The 18,080-nt window shown below is 35.7% G+C and overlaps 1 long non-coding RNA gene across 1 annotated transcript; it reads left to right on the forward strand.

Moving 5' to 3' along the window:
- Window positions 1-863: 863 nt before the first annotated feature.
- Window positions 864-8,079, forward strand: LOC131799837 (uncharacterized). The gene is made up of 3 exons (XR_009341406.2): window positions 864-1,107; window positions 2,688-3,112; window positions 4,870-8,079. It is a non-coding gene; the product is annotated as an uncharacterized lncRNA (long non-coding RNA).
- The last annotated feature ends 10,001 nt before the right edge of the window (window positions 8,080-18,080 follow it).

Here is an 18,080-nt window from a genome sequence, read left to right on the forward strand (position 1 = left end):
AAATGAGGGTGAAGATTGGGGGATAGAGTATTTAGACATTAGATTTCAAAGTTCTTTGTCGTAATACCTAAGGCGAGTCTAGGAATTAGGAAACGATAATTGTATGGTAAGTATCGAAAAAATTTTTTTAAATTTTTGAGAGAAATCACTACTGAAAAGCTGACACCGGAAAAGGGAGATTGAACGTGAACGTGCCAGTATGGTCCAAGACGAGAATTACGGCATCGCTTTCAAATTCTCTCTTTTGTGATGATCACGGAGAAGGGGAGGTATCTGTGAGAGACTTGTGGCAGTTGTATGTGCGTTATGCATTGTAGTAAACCGACTTCGAATCGTTGCCTGAGACTATGGTCATGTTAACAGTGCCACACCTACTCGGCCTTAAAAGATGCACACCGTCATATAAACACGCCACTTCTTCATGTAGTTCTATTTCAAGGTTTATTGCATAGTAGTCGAATGCATAGTTTTATTGGAGTACATACTGCGAAATGAAAGAAGATCGATTAACTGAGATTGATTTTGTTTTTACTACTTACAGTCTCTTTTCAGAGATGTGAGTAGTAACGAAGGAGAGTCTAGGGTATTGTTTTGTCTCTTTTTTTTATGATCGTAGGCAACATTAATTCTTCAGTAAACATCACGTCATTTTTAAGAGCCGTAAGCTGAAACATTTCTCCAGCTGATGATTACTCTAAAGGATACACTTACACTCCATAGAAACTACACGCATAGATTCTTAAACACGCTCGAAAACTGTCGTGGAATCGCTATTTTCGTGCGTGATCCGCGACTTGCGTGTTTTCGTTGGTGCGAGGGAACTGGGATTATTAACAATTCAACATGGAAGCCTTCTGAAGTTGATAGCTGGAGCGTCGACTGTCTTGAGGAAATTCAAGCTTGTTTTCAACTAAATGCGGATTATCTACGCGGCTGGCGTTCAGGAACTGTTTTTTCTAGATTGGGGTCGTCTGAACATAAGGTTCATCCCAGGAGTGGCTGCAAAACAGAGTAATGAAGATCACGGTAAACAAGCTTTCACACTACTTAGTGATCAAGCTTAGTACCGCGGAAAGAAAAATTAGGTAAACATTACATTTGCCAGAGGTAAGCATAATTTTAACAATACTGGATGTAGCATAATGATTTGTTTTGTTAGTTGGTATATGAGGCTTTATCAAGGAAAATATTGGTCAGGGCTTGCGGAAGGTTTCGTAATTTATTCAGCGCGATATTCAAAATATTATTTACACCACGTGCACGAGGTTTACTGTTTCGAATGAATATCGCATCAAGTGGAAACCACATTTCAGGTTTCTGCTGGCAAAAAAAATAAAAAGATTTAAAATAAAAGTAAATGAATAAATAATAAGATAATAAACCCACAAGAGATCATTTTTAAGGTGTTGAAAAAAGGGTTTAAAAAATCAGGTTTTCCAAGTACTTCATCAAAATACTACTTTCGCTTTTTCTTTGTGCCAAAGAAATGTCATATTGTAGAAAACCTCAAAATATAAACATGGAAAGAGACGAAAATACCTAAGATTAAATGATAGATGAATCAAGAGCCTTGATGATCGAGGATGGAGAAGATTGACTTAGATTACAATTGATACAGCAAGAATATCTCTTTAATAATTTATGTATACAATTCTCAAGTACAAGGTGAGAGGAGAAACATAAACCAGAAAATTGATCCTTAAAGTTTGGAGCTTTAACCCTTTAACCCTTTCAATCCCAATATATAATAACTAATCCTTCGTACTGTCTGTCATACAATCTTTTGATATTAATTGGAAGAATTTAGTATTGGATCAACTTAAAGTCCCCTAGATTATATTTTGCTTTATTCTCATCACTTTTCTTCTTGATATGTGTTGATATTGTATGGAGAAGTTTTCTCTTGGTCACTCATGGGAGTAAAAGGGTTAAGCCCCAAGAGCGATCGGCTTATAATTTCTCACTACAGTATCACTCCTTAATCAAACGTTAAGGTCATGAGAAGGAAAGAGATGATCATAAACCAAGGGATTCAATTATTTTGTTAAAAGTTTTTGGTAAAAAAAAACTCTTCTGATTGAGACCTTATGTAAGCTTCATCAAGTTGTCTTTCTTAAAATTCTATCATTAAAACTTGGATATTTGACAGTAATTTTCATTTGTCAAAATTTTTTTCCAGTAATGAATGTTAATCATTCATTGCAGCAAAGAATGATAATAATAGTATAATAGTAATGATAATGATAGTAGTTATGTGTTGTTTTTGTAATTTTACAGACCTCCAATTTTTATTTTAGAAAGAGAAAGACTTATATAATAACCATACAACAAACTTTACTTTGGGTCTATTGCATAAATCCAAAAAGTACATCAGAAACCATATGATTTTTATCTCTGCCCTTAAAAATAATACATTAATTACAAATAACAATATCAAACTGACCAGAATCCACAGGGGATGCTAATTTTTTTAGCACATATGAAGAATATTTTTGAATGTCCATAAAGTTTGCTTAGGTTTAAAGATGAATCATTTATAAGGCAAAAAAGTACATTTAAAAAGTAAAAACAATATGTTTTGTGACACTAGGTCATAATCAGGGTTATCTTTTAATGATTTTATAGCTGTAGAAAGTTTGCCTGTTCCTTTAGCTTTATGTACTCAATTGTCTCGTGTAATTCAACAGATAGATTGGTACAAGAGAACAAGCCTTGGAAAGACAAGCCTTGGTACTTGGATTGTAAACAAGCCATGGAAAGATGAGCTTTGGTTGGTGGCCTGTGAACAAGCCTTGGTACATTAACTGTGGACTAGGATTGGTGCGTGGGCATTGGACAAGTCTTGGATGGTGGCCTGTGGTCAAACCTTGAAGGGTGATCTTTGGACAAACCTGGGTGTGTGGACTGTGGATAAGCCTTGGTATTTGGCCTCTGTGCAAGTTCCAGTGAGTGGCCTGTGGAATAGTCTCAGTTGGTGGCCTGTGGACAGGCCTTGGTACTTGGCCCATGGATAAGTCTTGGTGGACAATGGACAACCATGGATCTTGGATCAGAGTGGTCGTCTGATGAGGCTGAATGATAAATGATAAACCAGAAGGAAAAAATGCAACAGGTAAGATATAAACATTTTTGTTTCCTGTACTGGACATTTATAATCAAACAAGACTCAGATGGGTACCTGGAACCCCAAAGACATTTCTTTGTAGCTTGTCATTATGCATGCTTACTCTGCAAATATGATAATGCTGTAGGAACTGTACTCAGATCACAAATGCACTTCCTGAATGTCATGTCATGGTCACTCATTATAGCAATCAATCAATCAATCAATCAATCAATCAATCAATCAATCAATCAATTTATTTAACATGGTCAGAACACTTAGCTAAAAGCTAGTTTACAGGTACGCCACAAAATAAAAAGAGAAAAGGAAATTATAAAGCCTTGTGAAGGTATATAAATTTAAATAAATTAAGATTAAGAACTAGCTAATATTAAAATTATATAAGAATTTAACAATGTAGTCACCAAGTAAAATGTATAAAATGTAATCATTAAAAACAGTAAATATAATCAAGGATAGATCCTCACCGCACTAGAGTCCCGTGAGATCTAATGTTTTTAAGTAATTTTTAATAGTAATAAATGTTTGTATCTTTCGAGACTCGTCCGGTAAAGCGTTCCATAATTTCGATGCAGCATATCTCCATATCTCCATATCTCCAACTGAGCTTGTGCTGACTTCCTCAGCATGAAGCAACTGGGGTCCATTTGTTCAAAGGGCAGATAATACTATCCAACTAATAAATCACTATCCAGTGGATAGTGTTACCAAAACATACTGCACTAGCCACCTTATATAGATTTATCTGTTGGATAGTGTTATGCAATCTTCGAACAGTTGCATCCTTAAGTCTTTCCTGGAGGAAGTGAAGTAAGTCTGTCACAAGTTACACCTCAGCTATTTTCCCCTTAAGTTTCCCTTAAAGTTTGTTGAATGAAGAGGGAGGCACTGGATGAGTAAATTGTCTTGCTCAAGATTCATTGAAAATTGAAGTACATGATTTTTAGTCACTATATCTAAAAACCAACATGAAGCTGATACTAGAGTAAACTAGACCAAAACACTGATCTGTTCCCAGCTTTTGTTGTACCCTTTTTGCCCTTGAAGATGAAAATATAAATTCCTTACAGTTTCTTCCTAACAACAATTATCATTCTAGTGGGGGGAATTTGGTACTTGATCAAACATTATCTCCAAGTTGACATTTCTCTTTGCTCAGCTCCATTTTGCGTAAAATGTTATTGATATTGAACAGAAATGTAGTTCTGGGAGAAACTTCTTTTTCTTCATGAGGGGGAGTTTACAGGTCTGAGACATTATTTTTGAGAAAATTCCTTTCTAATGGGTCAATATGAGATTATGATTGACTTGCTATTTTTGTTGTGGCTGTGATATTCATGTAACATTAAGGGCCTGATGTTGTATGCAGTTAAAGGTCAATGCTAGAAACCCTCAGGAAGTCATGTATACAAGCTAAATAGTGGATTATTTTAGACTAGTTTAGAATTTCTTATGTAAAGGAAATGTTTTTAGCAGGGTTTGGCTAGTGTGTTGTGTTTTTACCTACTTTTTATTTTTCTGTGATTAAAATCAGCATCCTGTCTAGGAAGTAAGAATCTCAGTTTTTTCATGCTTAAAAAAAAAAAGGGATAAGCCCCGGTGGGGTGAGGCACTAAACCTGTATGCTGTTTATTTTTCTTTGATTTAAAAAAATTGGAACACTCCTCCATCATCTATTATAGGAATAGGATAAAATTTTTTCGAGTAGAATATTAACAACATCATTCCTATATCTTGTTTCATAGATTTACCAAATGGAAAGTATCACAACTGGACATCACAAGCCAAGCAACAAAGCTGAGGATACTTCAAAGATCAACAACATGGGACTCATCATGGTAAAGGAACCCTGATGACTGGCACTGGAAGCAAGTACAAGATTATTTATCATTTCCATCAATGCTAGATTTAATTTGGGCCCAGCCCGGGAGGTCATTGAATGGGGGTGCAGCTGGCCCGGGGTTTTCCTCCTAGGAGCAAGTGGACGTACAGGGAGGTTTTTCACCCAGCTGTTGTTCCACCACCCCCATTCATTAAGCTCTTTCTTTTTTTGTAGTTCATAATAATGGGAATGTGTGTGCCACAGTTGTTCAAACAAGTGCTTTTGGGGTCTCAGGTTCCAGGGCTTAAGTTTTTTGGTCTCAGTTTTTACTGATTTTTGGTCCTAGTCAGCTCAGATTTCTGGGTCAAGGAATTTTTGGGTCCTGGGTTTTTTTTTTTTTGGTAAGTCTTTTAGGTCTTTGTTTATTATAGATTCAGGTGAATGGGCTTAGGCTTTTGGGTTGTAGGTTTTCATTGAATGTCTACTCTCAGAGCTTGGGTTTCTGGGTCATAGGATTTCAGGTCCTGGGTTTTTCAGGTCATGGTAAGTTTTTTGGTTCTTAGGTTTCTTTGGGTTCAGGCTTAATGGGCATAGGTTTATGGGTCTTGCTTTTTTTTCAATCTCTCTAATCTTTTAGCTTAGGTCTCTCTGGGTCATGGGATATTTGGGTCCCGGGTTTTTGGGATGGTGGGACTTTTTGGGTCTAAGATTTCTTTGGGTTCAGGTTTAATGTGCTTAGGTCTTTGGGTCTTGCTTTTGATTTAATCTCTCAGATCTTTTAGCTTAGGTCTCTCTGGGTCATGGGATATTTGGGTCCTGGGTTTTCTGGGTGGTGGGTTTTTTGGGTCTAAGATTCCTTTGGGTTCAAAGGTTTTTGGGTCTTGGTTTTTTTTTTTATATCTCCAGTCTTTTAGCTTAGTAGGTTTCTTTCACATTGGATTTTCTGGTTTCAAGTTTTCTAGTTGTAGATATTTTCATTCTTACATTTTTCAGGTCTCAGATAATTATATTGGGGTCCTTAGAGGTTTTTGCTCTCAGGTTTTAAAAGTGTCAGGTTCATGGGACTTTAGCTTTTTGGTTCTGGGTTTTTGTGGTCTTAGGCTTTTCAGGCCATAGGTATTAAAGGGTCTAAGGTCTTTTAGGTCAGATTTTTTGGGTTTCAGGTTTTTTCTGTTTTAAGATTTTTGTTCCTTAAGATTTGTGTATTTTAGGTTTATCGGGTCCAAGGCAGTTGGGGTCATCGTTTGGTGTTATGTCCTTTTCATAGATTTCCAAGTCTTAGGTTTTCTGAATCCTTTCTGGGTGTGGGATTTCTGGTCCTCACTATTTTTCTAGGTGCTAAGTTTAGGTATTTTCTCCTTACTGTTGGTCTTTATCATCATAATATGATTTAAGAGACAAGCAGTAAGTGAGATGGAACCACTTAGGAATTTCTTTCATGCCTGCATTCCCTAATTTTTGCACTTGTTTGAACAAAGTTTGGGGAGGTTAATGTTAGATTTAGTTGTCACGATTTCTACCTGTGATTGATTTTTTCCTGTTTGGAGTTTGCATGTTATTCTAAGACTACAACAGATTCAATCTCAGTTTTCTAGGTCTAAGGCATTATTGAACATCATTTATCTACCAAATTGAATTTCACGGTGACTGTCATAGGTGTGTGACACACATGAAAATTGGAGCAAGTGCATATTTAGTAGACACTGAGTTGGCTGTTTCCACTTTCAAATTCAGGGGGCTAAACTTTTAAGGCAAGGATTGTCACCTCAAGGAGAAAAACTTTCAAAACAATTTAAATTTCAAATATAAAAATATAAGGAGACTAAGGTATAGCTTGAAGTAAGGAGATTTCTTGGTTATCTTCAGGTCTTTTTTGGTCTTAGATTTTTTTTCTGGTCCCAGTCCTTAGGTATTTGGATTTTTAAGCCCTGGGTTTTTTAGGCTGCTGGTCCTTTGGGTGTGAGAATTTTGGGTCTTCAATAGGTTTTGCATCAAAGGTTTTTTCGGTGTAGTTCATTTAGATTGTGATTGAAGCTACAATTGGATATTGGTAACCACAGACAAATTATATAATTTGGAATGGAGAAATTGGTTACTAGAGAATTTTTACAAAGCCAAACTAAGCTACAAATAATTCTAAGACATACCTCATTGCTCAAATGGAAGCTTTCAAAACAATTACAAATTAGTAATATCTTAAATATTAATAATAGTTAATATTACCAACATCATGCTGACACAATTTTCTTTATATACTTCTGGGTCTTAGATTTCCACACCATAGGTTTTCTTATTCCAAGGTGTATCAGGTTTTCCAGATCTAAGTTTGGTGGGTTGTGGTTTTCCTTTGCTTAGGTTTTCTAGTTCCCGAGGTTTTTTGGTATTAAGGTGTTCTAAGTGTTGGGCTTTTGGGCCTCAGGTTTCTGAATCTTGGATTTCTCAGTCTAAGGTATATTTTTAGATCTTTCTCTTTGTGGGTCCAGGATCTTTTGGGCTGAGGTTTAACCAGTTTTAAGTCTAGGGGTGTTAGAATTTTCTTGATCTCAGATTTCCATGTCTCAGGTATATTTAACGTATTCCTACCATTTCATAGTAAGTATAAGGGTTAAAGGTCTCTGGGTCTCAGATTTCTGAGTCTTAGGCTTCATAGTTTTAGGTTTCTGGGTCATAGTGATTTCTGGGTGTTCCATGCTCTTTTTTTTGGAGGGGGGGGGGTGGTGGGAGAAGGGGGTCTTAGTTAGGTATTTGTCCTAGGAATTTGAGGGAAACATGTCATTCTAGGATTTCCTGGCCTAAGGGTTTCCAGAGTTTTATGATGTTTTAGGATACCAGTTTTTTAGGTTGGCATGATGTTTGTGGTAATATTCTTATATTGAGTACATCAGCAGGCTCATACCACAAACTAATTTTAGGAGTAGTTTTAGTTTGCTTTTCATTAGCTCACCATTTTTCCCCTGGGCTGCATATGTGGCTGAGAAGGTTTCATTTAAATTTATTGCTAAGTTAGATTGAATGCCACTTTATGCAAAGAGCAAATCCTTGATGATTTCACATAAGTTTGACCAGCTATACTTTTCAATATTAAGCCTTACTGAAGATATCTTTTCTGCTTAAGGTAAACACGGTAGGCTACATTTCCATATAATTTAATTTCTTTTTTCTGGTTCCTTTCAGTTTTACAAGTCATGATATCTTCTAGGGTCTCTTGCAGGATTCCATTTTTCAAAACTTAGTTCTGAAGGACATTATTTTTTCTAAGCTTGGTATTGCAAGCTTGATCTTGAAGTAGCTACCAGTAAGTAAGCATAAATTTTCTGCCATGAACTAGCTTTACCAAGAGACATTATTTAGCTATTAACATCATTATTTTAATTTGGTAGGTCATCTACAGTGGTAATGAGCTTGCATATCTACTTAAGTTTTTAGGATATTATTTAATTTCAGATTGCTGGTGGCACACACATTTAGAGGCAAGAACAAAGAAAAAAAATTGAGCCAATCACATCCCTGCTGGGTTGTGGAAGCTCTGTCTGTTCTAAGAAGGTGTGTTTCTGATGTCCTCTGAAATATTCCAATTGAGAAATCCTGTGATGCTTTGTCTGATCCTAAAGTTTGAGCCAGGGACAGTTGGACACTTGGAAGAGTTGACCACTTGCTCTCAAGTAGGGAGGACAGTGTAGAGGAAGGTGAGAGTTTGCTCTTTTGTCTTTGGGGTTTTGCCTAATTTGTCATGGAATCACACCATCAATTTGACACATTTTGGCCTCAGAAGGTGCTTTTTTGCATTCAATGTATCTCGAAATGTTCCAAAACTAAGGATCATTAAAACAGTTGCACTGAATTGAAGGAGTCAATTTAGGTGCATTTACATTGGGAGTGCGGATTTTTGCTGGATTTCTCTGGTCTGGCTTGACTGGACTCACACAAATGACATCAAATTGAGCTAATAGTTACTGGGGGTCTCTCTGATGGGTTGATACCGAATCCAGAATCTCTCTTCTTTAGTTTTTCATTCAATTATAACTTAAATATAACACAAAATATTAACCATGGGCATAAACATATATAAACATTTTTTAAACAATTTTTTTTTAATTAACTAGCATTTTCTCACTATAAAACAATATTGCTATACTTGCTATTATTTAGGATCAGCATATTTTTTGCATAATTATACAGCTGCTAAAAGTTGTAAAAGCTAGGTCTTTGCTGGAATAGGGAAAATTTATTCACTTTTAATGAAAGTAGCATATTTATAAGGGAAAATATTAACATTAGCTTTGATAAAAATTATCTTTATTGCTATTTAAGGAAAATTATTACTAATTGAAGGCAAAATTTCTTTTTTTTCACTTGAGGAGAAATTTTTTCATCATGGAATTATTATACCATAATTTTAGGGTTAGTATAGTGTAGTATATATTTTTTTCATTTAACAGGGTAAGAGCATGATCATAAACACTAGACTTATTCATGAATAGGCAAAACTTAATTACTTTTTGATTAAAGAAGCATTTTTTTTCATTAGGAAAAGTGTTAGTTTTAGGATTTACCTTATTCCTTAGTGACTAAAACTTATCTAGTTTTCCTTAAAAAAAATAATGACAAGGGATTAGTGTTAGCATAAAAAAGATGGGTATTTAGGTAATATTAATATAATTTTACTACATAGATGTTACTTTTAATAGCCTTCACGTAGCCGTTCGTAGGCTCGTCAAGCAATGGTCCAGTCACAGATAATTTTGTGCCTGGAACATTTTTCGGAATAAGCAGAGGATAAAAGGACATTTTCGCCTTAACTAAAAATATCTAACCGAACTAGGGTTTGAAGCCGATGCAAATCGCATAAATAGATAAAACTGAAGGCTTTAAAGCTTTAGGTATTTTCTTCCATTTCGCTATTATAATAAGCGTTTCCTAGTTTATACTTAGTTTTTAAAAACTTCCTAGGTTTACTCTTGATACTTTTTTCTCTTATTACTTAGTTCAAGGCTCGTTTAGCTTTGTTTTTTGATTGCCTGTCTCAGATCACAGACGTTCTCTGGAGATTTGTTCTTTGGTTTTTTTCCTCCAATTATTCCTTCGCATGCACGTGCATGATTGAAAATTCACAAGGAACAATTCCCGTAGACGTCTTGTGATTTGAAATGGTCAACAAAAAAACTAAGCCGAATGTGCGGAACTAAATAAAACCTTTTGCAAAATATAATTATTAGAATAAAACTAAACCTTTTCATTTGCCTAAGGATAAGAATAGCGCCAAATTATTTCCACTTTAATTAGAGAGAGATTCTGGTATGGGTATCTTCACTGATAAGAGACATTTAGCGACTTGTGCTCTTTGGTGACATTTGTGTGATAAAGTCAAACCAGACTAGTGAGATTCGGTATCTTTCCTTGCTTTCAGTGACGATGCTCTGGAAATTGGGCACCGCAAGTTAGCGCTTCGGTTTTTTTTGTCCAGGTTGGGAACATTTCTAATTCAATTAGGTTTTTTTCCTACTAAATTTATGGCGCGATTGCGAGCTAAAATTATTTCTATTGCCGCGGAGGCAAATCACTTTAGCTTTCGATACATTGACTTGCAAATCAGCTCCTTTAATCAAATTCCATTTTGAATTTGAATTTTTTTTTCAAATCATCAATTCCAAATTGATCAGGTGTGATATTGTGACAAATTAGGAGAAAGACCCCAGAGGCATTGGGAGCAAACTCTCCCTTTCCTTTACCCTGTCCCCCCTACTTGGGAGCAAGTGGTCAACTCTTCCAAGTGTTCAACTGTCCCCGGCTTGTACTAAGGGATCAGATAAGACTGAACAGGATTTTAAAGTTGGAATAATAAAAGAGGACTAAAGAAACATCACTGACTATGAGCAGCAGAGTGGAAGCAACTATAGCAGGGATAAGATTGGCTTTATTTTTTTTTAATTTTAGTTCCTTAAATAAAATGATGGACAAGACAGACAATTTTATTCTATCAATAAAATATTGTTACTTCATTCCTGTGTTGCTTTACTTCGCAATCCAACCGTTAAAAAGTGAACCAGATAAATTCCTAATAATAAGCCAAGTTGCTTAACAAGACTTAACAACATTGCTACAAAAATATGTTTCCCAAAATAGTTTCCCGATGCGTTTGATTTTAGTAAAAAGTGATTATCTCTCAAAACATAATGCGAATTCGTGTTTTTATCAAAGCAAAAAGCGCAGAAGATAATATTCATCAAATTATCTCTTTTAGAAGGCTTTGTTCAAGTTGTCACGCAGAGTCGCGTGACCTCCTCTACTACCGTGACCTTTTTCAACGATTGTAAAATAAAGTGCTAAATTTTCCCCGAATTACGATCCATTTTTTTCTATAATGAGATAGAAGCAAACCCATGTACTAAAAACAAACGCACTAAGAGAACGTATTCAAGGAAAACAGCTATCGTATTTGCTTAACGTAAGAGAAAATTTTTGTAACGCAAGGTAGCGCGAGAAAAGGCTTGAAACTTTGTAGGACAGATCTTGGATGCTCAGAGTTTGTTTTCGATAAAACCTCTCCATTCGGTTCCTCCTTACAACTGATTTAGAAACAATTACCGACATTTGAGAGAAATTCCACCCCGAAATCGTACTTAATAAAATTAAAATATTTTAAACCCGTGCGATCGTGTACAAACCAACTCCTCTCAAACACGAAAATTTTCAAGGGCGATAAAACTCTTGGGGTCCAACAACGAAAAAATCCATTAAAGATTGCAGCAGCATTACAGTCGATCCTAAAGAGGTTTAGTATTGAAAATATTTAAATCAAAACAAGTATGCAAATATGTCCCTATAATTTTTCACGCATTTCTTGAAATTTGCATTTTAAAAGTCGGAGATGTTCCATTCTTCAGAATGTTGAGGTGCCTATTATTCAGTGGAAATCTGTGACGACTATTTTAAAAGTAAAATAAATCAGGGTCTTTAACTATCTTTGAATTGACACTCTGAAATAAAGTTGGCCATAAAAGATAATTTTGCCTTTTCACAACAAATTATTCGGTGCACTTTGTCTTTAATCACGCGTGACATAGGTGTGTCATGACATAGGGGGTCGTACAACGAATTTCCCAGACGCACCAGCGAATCAATAAAGTCCATTGAAAATCCAAATCTCAGAGCCTCAGTCCCTACTCAAATAATTGTTTTCTTTTTTAAACGAATTTTTGGGACTAAATTTTAAAGATTTTTATCACAATGTAGAAATAGTTGATAGGAAAACTAGGAGAGGTTTCACAAAATTCACTCATCACATTTCCAGTAATTAATGAAGAGGCAAACCATCCATTCAGCCAAAATGTTGATAATCACTGTCTCCATTGGTTGAACAGACCACATGAGACAATTTTGGAACTTCCCATATCATGCTTCAATTGCAAAGATGTTTGTTTTAACACATTTTGGCATGGACACTTGACTATACTAACTCACCCAGACATGCCGTATACCATTCTTTGTTTTTCAATAAAAAGAGAATTTGGAAGGAACACCAGATTAGGGGATAACATGGAAAGCAAGCATTGATACAGGCCCACAAACACTTCTGGTTGCCTCTTTCACCTGTCTATGGTTACAGTTCTTTAGAAGTACAACTCCACAGAGCATAGTAATATTTTATGCTGTTAAAGCAATCTACAATATAGGTTTAAGTCAGTTTGTAAATTAGGTTGCCAATCAGTCATCACATAATCCCAGTCAGTTAAACAGACATTAGCTAGACAGTCAGTCATAACCAATTCATTTAATGAGTTAATCGTTCATCAAGTGGTTTATTGTAGTCAGTTGGTGTGCAAGAGCTTTAGTCAGCCCAGTCAGTAGGACAGTTGGTTCATTTATCAATTATTTAGTCTGTCTATCACTTTAACAGTCAGTAAGTCAGTCAGCCGGTCAATCAGTCAGTCAGTCAGTCAGTCAGTCAGTCAGTCAGTCAGTCAGTAAGTCATCAGCCATTCAGTCAAATAGTCAGTCATTAAGTCAGTCAGTCATCAATCATTCAATTAGTCAGTCAGTCTGTCAATCAATCAGTCAATCAATGATCATTCATTCAGTCAGTCAGTCATTCAATCAGTTAGTAAGGCAGTACATCAATCAGACAGTTAGTCTGTCAGTCACTCAGTGAATCAGTCAGTCAGTAAATCAGTTAGTCAATCAGTCAATCATTTGATTGGTCAGTCAGTTAATCAGACTATCAGTCAGTCATATAATCAGTCATTCAGTCAGTCAGTCAGTCAGTCACCTATATGTAGTCAGTCTGCCAGAGAGTCTATCAGTCAGCCAGTTGGTTTATCGATGAGTCAGTCAGTCAGTCACTTATATGTAGTCAGTCGGCCAGGAAGTCTATCAGCCAGTCAGTTGGTCTTTTCATAAGTTAGTCCACTATTTACAGTCTTCCAGTCAGATAGAATGTGGTTGCCAGACAAAAGTTTGTAACTTCCTTTAACAAATTCCCTGATCAAAATAGAGTTGTGCAGACCAAATTATGCAAAATGTTAGATACTGTACGTGAGGAACAGCCTCCAGGTTCTCCCAACAGCTAGTCCTTCCATGCACTAGTATGTTTTTCACAAATCATAAGTGAAAATGGCTTCAGTCCATTTTAATGTCATTCAAATTCTTTGAATTTTCTCTAAAATTTCACTTTTTTTTTTCCAAATAAACTTTCTGCAATTTCCCAAGCCTTAGAGAATTTTTCTGGATTATAAGCTGACCTGTGGCTACCATGTACCAATTGAGTTTGGTATGCAGTTGTAATACAAAAGAGTGCAAGTACAGTATGTCAGTCATTTTGAGGCACATGACCACTCAAATAATAAAAAAATCATTTTTTTATTGAATGAATATTTATTTGAGTGGATCCTGGTAGGTAATTTACTGTTGCCACTTTTCATTTATTTTACGACGGTTGACTGATTGAAGTATGTACAAATGAAACTCTTATTTCATGCTGTGCCACCATGCCTATTTGCATGGCAAAAGCCTGACGACTATATTTTCTGTTGTCTTTTGTTATATGACTTTGCATTACACATCAGAGAAGCCACTGACTCCCACAGGGTGACTTTGTATATCTAAATGATTGCCTTCCAGCCTTCATGACTGTCCATCAGTCAATCAGTCACTTTGTGAGCCAGTCAATTTATCAGTCAAGAGCAAGACAGTCAGTCAGTAAATCACTCAGTTGTTTTATCAACCAGTCAATCAGTTGGTCAGTCAGCCATTCAATCGGTTGCTTTGTTAGCCAGTCTGTCAGACAGTCTTTTATTATGCTGGTCAGTCAGTCAGGCAGTCAGTTGTCATTCAGCTAGTTAGTCAGTCAATTTGCCAGTTGTTCAGACCACAGTCAATCTGTCGGTGAGTCTAATAGTCTATCAGCCAGCCAGTAAGTGAGTTGTCAGTCATTCAATCGATTAATCAGTCAGCTAAACAGTTAGTCTGTTGCGTCATCAAGCAATCAGTCAGAGTCAACCAGCCAGCCAGTTGGTAAATAAGTCAATCAGTCAGTCAGTCACTCTGTTAGTCAGCCAGTCCATCGGTTGGTGGGTGAATGACAATCAGATTGTCATGCAATCAGTTAGTCAGCTGGCCAGTCTGACAGTTTATCAGTCAGTCAAATAGACAGGAAGTCAATCAGTCAATCATTTAATAACATGTAGGTAATTTAGTTCACCATCCAATAGTCAGTCAGTCGCAATCAGTCAGACAGATAGTCAACCAGACAGGTACAAGTCAATCATGCTGCCTATTTCCCATAAGATCAGCCAGATTCTATGCTTCTTTAGTGAAGGTGCTTCAGTTGCAAGCAATTCTTTATGCTAGAAATGTTTCCCCTTGTCAGCTTCCATATTTGTTCAATGGCAAAAAGAACAAAGGTGATTTGAAGACTTCAAATTGTAATTTCTAGAATTCAGCAATTCCCTACACAACTTCACACTTTTTCTTTCAACAATTTTCTTTCTCAGATATATCATACACTTATGTATTGGGCAACTTGTCCTTTTGCAGAATTGCAAATCAGAAAGTCAACTGTGACAACAGACAATGAAAAGTGACAAAGATATCAACCTTAATCCATAGTACATTGATACACTGCATGTCTGGGGTGAATTTCAAGTTAATGTTCCACACATAGATACTGCTTTACATTAAGTGAGCAGCATCATGCATTTGCTACCTTGCACTAAAAAAGAACTTGGCTTATTAATAAGATTTGTTTATCTGGTTCACCTTACAGCTGGATTGCAAAGTAAAACAAGCATCTTGAAAGAGATCTGCTCTTCAAGCTTTGTCCACTTGTTCACCCATCGGACATCTGACCTGAAGAAAATAAGAAGAAAGTCCTTCTGATAAGTATTATGCTAAAAAGGAATTAATGCTTTGTTGTTCTTTCAAGTCCTTGCATGTTCTTTAAACTGTTAAATTCTCAGAAGAGATTAACATGTACATACATGTATAGAATACAAAATAAAATTTCTCTCTGAATGCTATTTATGCATGTGTTGGTAATAACAGAAATTGAAAAAGACAATGCAAGGAACAAGCAAGATTTCTGACTCAAACCAATGGGTGCATAAATACATGTACCATACAGACAGACTTTCCATGGTGTATTAAGTTTATTACAAACATAGAGAGATTCAGACAGTCAATCAATCAATCAATCAATGGTCAGTCCGTCAGGTAATCAATTAGTCAGTTAATCAATCATAAATGGGGTACATTTCTAAAGAAACTATGTAGCTGTATCAGTGGGGGAGTATAACATGGTAATTTGGTTAAATTAACTGAGTTGATAATGTAAACTGGCCACTGTAAAGAGTTTCTACAGCTGACATTTTGAGCATTAGCCTTATTCAGAGAGAAGGACAAGGGGCTGACACTAGAAACGTCAGCTGAGAAGCTCTTTATGATGGCCAATTCAACTCAGTCGATAAAACCAAATTATCTAATTAATACATCAGTCAGTTAATCAGTCAGTCAACCAATTAATCAATCAGTCAGTCTGTGAGTCAGTGAGTCAATCACTTAATCAATCAATTAGTCTGAGTCTGTCAGACAATCAGTCAGTCAATATATGTCAATCAATCAGTCAGTCAGTCTATCAATCAGTCAATCAATCAATCAGTCAGTCAGTCACCAGTTAGTCAGAAAGTTAATCAATTAGTCTATCAGTTGACTGTCCTGTCAGTTGGTACATGTATGTAACATTTAATACCTGAATCATTATTCAATCAAAGACTGAGGTTATAATCTAGCCACTAACTAAAACATTAGTATATTGAGTGACTAACAAACTAGTCCATCAGTTTCATCAGTTCAAAGTCACCCAATAATTGATAGACAATGAATTTGGTGAATATGCTTTCAGTTATAATGTAGTCCTATGATGCTTAAAGTCAACATGTATCTTTTATTTTTCTATTCAACCTTATTTGAGTGTCCCAACCAAAATTGTTGAAAGAAAGGGGCTGCCTTTTGCCATAGTCAATTCAGTATTAGAAGAAGTTAGAAAACATTTTGGAAAAAAAAAGGATTCAGGAAGTGTGTTGTTCCTAATTAAAATAATTTCATGAAACAAATAGCTGACAGACACTCTTATTTTTGATAAAATAATAAAACTATCAAAAAACACAACCTTAATCAAAACTTTGAACTTTGCTCTCTCTTTTAAACTGATCCTTAAAATAAAATTTTTAACAAACTGTAGAAGTACTGATTTGAGGAGTGTTAACAAAAAACTTCCCACTCCCTTTTCCACCACTGTTGTACTGGCTCAAAGTTCACAACAGTGTTGATGAAAGTTGTCATATTTTGAAAGATGTGAACTTTGTAGACAACCATCACTGACCATTGGTTTCCTTATAAACACTTTCTTTTCACTTTCATAAATTAATTCTATAAAAAACTACTTTGCATTGCCAATTGAATCAGCTCAAAGCTAGCCACACCACCTCTGTGAGATGATCATCCTCTTCTGTAACATCACTGTGTCACAACACCAACTGAAAAAATACATATCTTAGGTTTTGCTATGCATAAAGCTGATTCAAACTGTAAAATGCCTTCCCTTCAAAAAAGATTTTTCTCACCTATCAGATTTTTCTACAAGAAAAAGTTTACTTTTTTTAATTACATAATGGTATGACACTAGTGTCATGTTCATTGTCTTCAGTCTCATTACAGCAAGTACTATAAAAAATCAAATCTTTGATTTTACTAGGCATAATTTGCTGATTCAGGCGACAAAATACTATTTCTTCTAAGACAAGATTTTTCTTAAAACTTTCAAGGGTGCATTGATCACACCCAAGAATTTTTTTTTTTGTGTTGAGAAAATGTCTGTTTTTATATTAGTTGTGTCTGTGAGATACCATCATGACTTTTGTAGTGTCATAGCAAGAATTGGGAAAATCGTTTTTTTGGTTCTGTTGTAAACAGTTTGTTAATTCAAAATTTCTGTGAAAAGTTAATTAAATCTACTTAAGTATTTTACAAGGAGATTTTTTTTTGTTTTGTTCTTTTGTAAGCTTGTGGCGCAGACTACAGGCCATGGTGAAATGAGTTAAAATGTAGTGTCACATATTTCGGTCCCTTGTCATGTGCTACTGATCACCCATGCATGTGTTTCACAACCAAGTCCCAGACACGATTGCCAATATAATTTGTTTTCAATTTTAGGGAACTGAGGGATAAATAACGTAGTCATACTTCCAAAATCAGGAAAAGCTTGGGTAATTGCAGATATTTCGTTATTTTAAGATTGAAAATGTATTTAACCTGGCCGTTAAATGATTGGATGAGGTACAGAATACCCTTAGACTAATACATGTATCTCTTAACAAAACAAGCGACTGTCGCTATGTTCCACTATCTTCAAAGCACACAGACATATGCTGATGTTGATCATATGGAAAGGTTATTCTGCAGTTGGTGAGTGTTTGACAGATATACCAATTAATAGCAATAAATACACCAAAGCAACAAGCCTACCTCCATAATTTTGGACGATTCGATCTTCCAGAGTGTCGTCGCGCCACTAACTTCCTGAAGACGAGAAAAACACGTCAACTAATGGCCCACGAACGGATATGACAGTGTGACTTCTTC

This window comes from Pocillopora verrucosa, chromosome 12 (assembly GCF_036669915.1).
Source record: "Pocillopora verrucosa isolate sample1 chromosome 12, ASM3666991v2, whole genome shotgun sequence".
NCBI lineage: Eukaryota > Metazoa > Cnidaria > Anthozoa > Scleractinia > Pocilloporidae > Pocillopora > Pocillopora verrucosa.